A 7292-nucleotide genomic window follows, 5' to 3' on the forward strand; every position below is an offset into this window, starting at 1 on the left:
GTCAAGGGGGAGCTTTGGCAAAGAAGGACCTCCCAAAGAGGGGCACACAGAGCTGGAGGGAAAATCAGACTGAGTCTGGGAAGTTTCTCCCAGGGAGCAGTAATGGGATCTGGTCCAAGGACACTCCCTTCCCTCGGGTAGGGGAACCTGGCAACATGTGCCTACCAGGATTTCACAACTGCCATAAACCCATGACTACTATATGCTTCTCACTCTTCCCCTATTAGAATGGGGCTGTCTGTGGTCATCTCGTTTGGTTCTGCTTTTGTATGTTGGACGTGGGAGGGGAAAAAACTTGTCGTTTAAGTTCAAAGGTCTCTAGACCAAGAGGAATCACACCAGGGGTTGATGTCAATCCAGAGATGCTGTCTCTCTAGCCTCATGCCATCATGGAGTGGGATGAGGGGGTGGTGTTGGGATGGGGTGAATATATGTGGCAGTGATGTGAATAGCAATATGGGAAACCAGACTTTGATAGATTGAATTATTGCTGCCAATTCTTTATTATCCTGTGAAAGAATTGTGCATATGCATTCTTGCCACTTTCTCATGGCAGGTAGAGGATGCTTCCCCACTCCTCAACTTTAAAGCTCAGTCATATGACTTGCTTCAGCCAATGAGAAGTTAGCAGACATTCAGCAAGCAGAAGTTTAAAATGTGCTATGCAGTGAATCTTGTCCTTGTGCCCCCTGGCCTTCTTGCATTCCCGGGTCTACCATGAGAAGAGCTTCCCCTGGTAGCAGACATCCCTCAACCCAGGCTCCAAAATGAATACAGTGCATCATACTTGAGCCCACAACCAAAGTCAATTTATCTGAAGCCAAAAGCAGAGTCACATCCCAGCAAATCTGCAAACATGTGCATGGGGAAAAAAGGCTTACTGTTGTATATTGTATGAGTACTTGTCTGTTTTGCAGCTTTGCAGCTTTATTGAGGCAATAGCAGACTAAGACATGTATGGTCTGTCATTACATATCTTTTTTTTTTCACCGCACAAATTAGGCAGTCGAGTTTCCCACATTTGGGGAAATCGCAGGGGTCAGCACATCTGGAGTGCAATGGATAAGTCTCGCCCTGGGAAAACCACCTTCATGATCATGGTATCTCCCCTGCCAGGCAAGTATATCATTACATATCTTTAAGAACACTTTAGTAAAAGTATCAATTCCATGGAATAGTTTCACTTAAATTCTTGATTTTGAATCATTTAAGTTTTCTCTCTTTTTTTTTTTTTTAGTGGTGGTGGTGAAAACGTTTTATTTTTTTTACTCCTACTTACATTGTTATAATAACATAGTGATATATAAATTTTTCCATACTTTGGCTTATTTTCATGGGGTTAAAATTGGTAATAATAACTCCTTCACAGGGTTGGTGTGAGACTTAAAAGACCTAAAACATATGCTATGCATATTATCTGTTATATATTAAACATTGAACAGTTTTTATTATTTTTTATAGTCTGAGAAGTTAAAAAAATAAAAAGGAAGCCCTTGACATGAAATGTAAAGCTATTTTCCCAAAGAGTTATACCAATGTACACTGCTAAGAGCAGCTTGTGTATCTTCAAACAATTGCAATGTTTTTAAGCACTGGCTATTTTGACAGGTAGTACATAATATCTCACTGATACTTTAATTTTTACAGCTTTTGCAACAAATGAGATGGAAATTTTTAAGTTAATTTTCTAATGTGTTCTTCTTCTGTGAATTCACAGTGAACTTGAGTTTCCCTTAATCCTCATGAGGCTAGACTTCCTATGGCTGAACCAACTTCCGGTGCCCAAGCCCCACTGATTCCTGCGTCCTTGTATGGCTCTGAACACTTGGAATAGCTAGTGCCTCCTGATGACAGGATGAACTGGGTTCAATAAAATGTATGACTAGAATTTATTTTACCTGTTTCTATTTGCTTTTTAAATGTGGCTACTAGAAAACATTACACTATGGTAGTAAATAATGGACAGTGCTGGTCAGATACTTGAATATCATTTGCTCTGACATTCTCTGTGGTTAAAATCGTCATTGCTTTCACCCTCAGGTTCTTCCTGATCTCGTCTAACGCACAGTCCATCACCTAGGGTCTGTGGTCAGATCTTGTAGGGAATGCTGTGCTCGGTCCCAATCCCTCACCTCCAGTCTCTGTTCCCTTTTATCAAGTCCCATCTCCTCTTATTCCAGTTCCCTCCTCCTGGGGTTGACCCTCACATGTCTGGCAGCACCTCAGATCTCTTATGTTTTTCTGGGGGAGATGGCAAACCTGATAAGAATTCTCTACCTTATAGGAAGGGCTATTTCGTGATCTAAACAACCCCATACCTCCCAAGTAGGAAGCCCCACAGACTGGAAACTAACTGGTTCACAGAGACTCACCTACAGGAGTGAGAGATCTGAGCCCCACATCAAAATCTCATGTGTGGGGATCTGGCACTGGGAGAAAGAGCCCCTGGAGCATCTGGCATTGAAGGCTAGTGGGGCTTGTGCACAGGAGCTCCATGGGACTGGGGGAAACAGAGACCCCATTCTTAAAAGGTGCACACAGACTTCCACGTGCACTGGGTCCCAGGGCAAAGCAAAGTCTCCATAGGAATCTGGGTCAAACCTGACTGCAGTTCTTGGAGGACCTCCTGGGAAAACAGGGGTGAATGTGGCTTGTTGTAGGGGAAGGACATTGGAAGCAAAGCTCTTGGGAATATTCAGCAAAGGTGCCTTTCTCTGGAGGGGGCCATTTGGGGAAAATCTGGCCCCACCCATCAGTCAGCAATGAGAAGCCCCAGGGCAAACAACAATCCAGGTGGGAGCACAGCCCCGCCCCTCAGTAAACAGGCTACCTAAAGACCCCTCAGGCACACAGCTGCCTCTAATCCCATCCAGAGACTAAGCCCCACCCTCCAGAGGGATTAGAATCAGCTCCACCTACCAGTGGGCAGGCATCAGCCCCTCCCAACAGAAAGCCTACAGCAAGCCCCCATACTGACTTCAGCCACAAGAGGGACAGACACCAGAAGTTATTATCTGTATAAAGGTCACCACACCAAAAACCTATAAAAGTGAAAAGACAGAGAACTATAACACAGATGGGGGAACAAGGAAAAACCCCAGAAAATCAGCTAAGTGATGAGGAGATTCTCAGCCTCCAGGAAAAAGACTTTAGACTGTTGATGCTGAAGGTGATGGAAGACCTTGGAAATAAACTGGAGGCAAAGATGGATAACTTACAGCAAACACTGACCAAAGAGAACAAGATATAAAACTTAAACAAGAAGAGATGCAAAATACAATAACTGAAATAAAAAATTCACTAGAAGCAGTCAACAGCAGAATACAGGAGGCAGAAGAACGAATAAGTGAGGCGGAGGACAGATTAGAAGAAATTATGAATGCAGAACAGAAAATAGAAAAAAGATTGAGAACAAATGAAGAGAGTCTCAGAGAACTCTGGGACAACATTAAACACACCAACATCCATATTATAGGGGTGCCAGAAGGAGAAGAGAGAGAGAGAAGGGGACAGGAAAAATATTCCAAGAGATAATAGCCAAAAACTTCCCTCACATGGGAAAGGAACCACTCACCCAAATCCAGGAAGCACAACAAGTACCATATAAAATAATCCCAAGGAGGAATACACCAAGACAGACACATCTTAATCAAACTGACCAAAATTAAAGACGAAGAGAAAATCTTGAAAGCAGCTAGGGAAGAGAAACAAATAACATACAAGGGAATCCCGATAAGGTTATAGGCAGATTTTTCAACAGAAACTCTGCAGGCCAGAAGGGAGTAGCATGATATACTTCACATGATGAAAGGAAAAAAACCTCCAACCAAGATTACTTTACCCAGCGGGGCTCTCATTCAGATTTGAAGGAGAAATCAAAACCTTCACAGAGAAGCAAAAGCTGAGAGAATTCAGCAACACTAAACCAGCCTTATGACAAATACTAAAGGAGCTTCTCTAGGCAGAAGAGAAAAGACAGCAACAGGAAACAAAAATTCCACAAATGACAAGGCTCACCAGTAGAGGTATATATACAGTAAAGATACAAAATCATCCATGCACAATTATACCACCAAAATCAGAAATCATGAGAAGAGGTGGGTACAAATGCAGGACACTGGAGATGAACTTGCAATTAAGAGAACAACAACTTAAAACAATCTCATATGCATATAGACTCATGTCAAAACTTCAGAATAACTGCAAACCAAAAATCTACAATTGATACACAAAGAAAAATCAACTCAAATACAACACTAAAGATAGTCATCAAAGCAGAAGAGGAGAGAACAAGAAGGAAAGAAAAAAGAGCAACAAAAACAAATCCAAAGCAATTAATAAGATGGCAGTATGAACATACATATCAATAATTACCTTAAATATCAATGGACTAAATGCCCCAACCAAAAGACTCAGGCTGGCTGAATGGATACAAAAACAAGACCCATATACATGCTGTCTTCAAGAGACCCACTTCACTTCTAGGGACACATACACATTGAAAGTGAGAGGATGGAAGAAACTATTTCATGCAAATGGGGATCAAAAGAAAGCTGGAGTAGCAATACTCCTATCAGACAAAATAGACTTTCAAATGAAGAATATTTTAAGGGACAAAGAAGGTCACTACCTAATGATCAAAGGATCAATCTGAGAAGAAGATATCACAATTTTAAATATCTATGCACCCAACATAGGTTCACCACAAAATATAAGGCAACTGCTAACAACCTTAAAAGGACAAATCAACAATAACACAATCATAATGGGGGACTTTAAGACCCCATTTACAGCAATGGACAGATGAACCAGACAGAAAATCAATAAGGAAACTCGGGCCCTGAATGATGCATTAAACCAGATGGACTTAAGAGGTATTTATAGGACATTCCATCCAAAAGCAATGGAATACACATTCTTCTCAAGTGCACATGGAACATTCTCTCAGATTGATCACATCCTGGGCTACAAATCCAACCTTGGTAACTTTAAGAAAACTGAAATCATATCAAGCATCTTTAACAACCACAACACTATACACCTGGACATCAACAACAAGAAAAAAAATCTTCAAAAAACACAAACACGTGGAGACTCAACAACATGCTACTAACCAACCAATGGATCACTGAAGAAATCAAAGAGGAAATTAAAAAATACCTAGAAGCAAATGACAAGGAAGATAGGACACTCCAAAACCTATGGGGTGCAGCAAAAGCCATTCTAAGAAGAAAGTTTATAGCAATACAAGCCCACCTCAGGAAACAAAAAGCTCAAATAAACAAGCTAACTTTACATCTAAAGCAGCTCAAGAGAGAACAGACAAGACCTAAAGTTAGTAGAAGGAAAGGAATCATAAAGATCAGAGCAGAAATCAGTGAAATAGAAACAAAGAAAACCATAGAAAAGATCAATGAATGAAAAGCTGGTTCTTTGAAAAGATCAACAAAATTGATAAACCTTTAGCCAGACTTATCAAGCAAAAAAGAGAGAGGACTCAAATCAATCAAATTAGAAATGAAAAAGGAGAAGTAACAACGGACATCACAGAAATACAAAGGATCATAAGAGACTCCTATATGCAACTATACGCCAAGAAAAAGAAGAGTTGGTACATATACACATTGGAATATTACTCAGCCATTAAAATAAACGAAATACCAGCATTTTTAGCAACATGGATGGACCTAGAAACTATCATGCTAAGTGAAGTCAGCCATACAATGAGACACCAACATCAAATGCTTTCACTGACATGTGGAATCTGAAAAAAGGACAAGATGAATTTCTTTGCACAACAGATACTGACTCACAGACATTGAAAAACTTATGGTCTCCAGAGGAGACAGTTTGGGGGCTGGGGGGATGTGCATGGGTTATGGGATAGAAATCCTGTGAATGATCATTGTACAACTACAGATGTGATAAATTCATTTGAGTAATAAAAAAAATAAAAGAATTCTCTACCTTTAATGTGTTCCAAAGAGACTGCATTCTCTTTTATCTATATGTTCACATCCTACTCATACTATTTCTGTCATTGAAGAATATGATTTTGCAAAGCTCTTCTCATATTTTGCCATTGAAAGGTCACACACGTACTAAGCTAATAAACAAATTTCATATGTTTTCCAAATTCCCCCTCTCTGCCCACACTTTCCAACACAACCAGGCATCCTCTCAAACCACATTAGTAAAGACAAGCAAAGGTTATGCCTGTAGCTGCTAACAGTTGAAAGTTTCCCCAACACCAACTGCAATTAACCAAAATGTCACAGACATTTACTCATCATTCCTGAGGGTTTTTAGTCTAGAGGGCGGGGTGTCTATGTGTTAACTTACCTGGTTGTGAAAGAAAAATCTTTAAAATCCATTTATGAAGCATTCAAGAAGAAAAAGTCCTTGCTAATGCAAGGTAGAATTTTTAATCTATCAAAAGGGATTATCATATGTCACTTGGAAGTTCAGCCTCATTTTTTAGATTCACAGCTCTTTCCTGGTTGTCTGGATTTTCATAATTATGGGGCTTTTTCACCTTTGGGAAATATGTGCAGCATATTTTTAATGCCAGACCAGCTTCCTCTGCAGCCCCTGTCTCTACGCGGCATGCTTCTCTTCCACCTCCCTTGACACCCGCGTGGTGCCCAGGGAATCAAAAGCAATTTGCGCATGTAATTGTGTGGAATAATAAACTCAAGTGTACTCTCTGGGGTGCACTCTGGCTGCCACTCAGCTCCTTGCAACTAGTTTCCTAACTGCCTCTGAGAGATGCTGAGAACACCATGTTGGCCGTTAACCTTGTAACAGTTTGGCTGTTCTCTGCTCCCAGAGAAGCCAGAAGCCCAGCTCCAAGAAGGCACAGGAAGTGGGGCAAAGAAAGTGTTTCCTTCCATCTAAGACTCACCGGGACAGCCTCTTCACAGCCTGAGGCCGACTTTGAATCTATATAGCCTTTTTTTTTTTTTTTGCTTTTTAGGGTTGTACCCATGGCATATGGAAGTTCCCAGGCAAGGGGTCAAATAAGAGCTGTAGCTGCCAGCATACCCCTCAGCCACAGGAACGTGGGATCTGAGCTGCATTTGTGATCTACACCACAGCTCATGGCAACGCCAAATGCTCAACCCATTGAATGAGGTCAAAGATGGAACCCGTATCCTCATGGATACTAGCTGGGCTTGTTACTACTGAGCCAGGAGGGGAATTCCTGAATCAATGTAGTCTTAAAGTATTCATTATTCTGACAGTGTAGTTCCATGGAACTAGTTTTTATTCCTTTGCAGAAGTCACACAGA

General features: G+C 41.0%; 1 pseudogene; it reads right to left on the reverse strand.

Moving 5' to 3' along the window:
- Positions 1-988: 988 nt before the first annotated feature.
- LOC146399844 (U1 spliceosomal RNA) lies at positions 989-1124 on the reverse strand (annotated as a pseudogene).
- Positions 1125-7292: the final 6168 nt, after the last annotated feature.

This window comes from Sus scrofa, chromosome 9 (assembly GCF_054392235.1).
Source record: "Sus scrofa isolate SSC_HxYL_T2T_F1_AM1 chromosome 9, Sscrofa_HxYL_maternal_Yorkshire_Landrace_v2.0, whole genome shotgun sequence".
In the NCBI taxonomy this organism is placed as follows: domain Eukaryota; kingdom Metazoa; phylum Chordata; class Mammalia; order Artiodactyla; family Suidae; genus Sus; species Sus scrofa.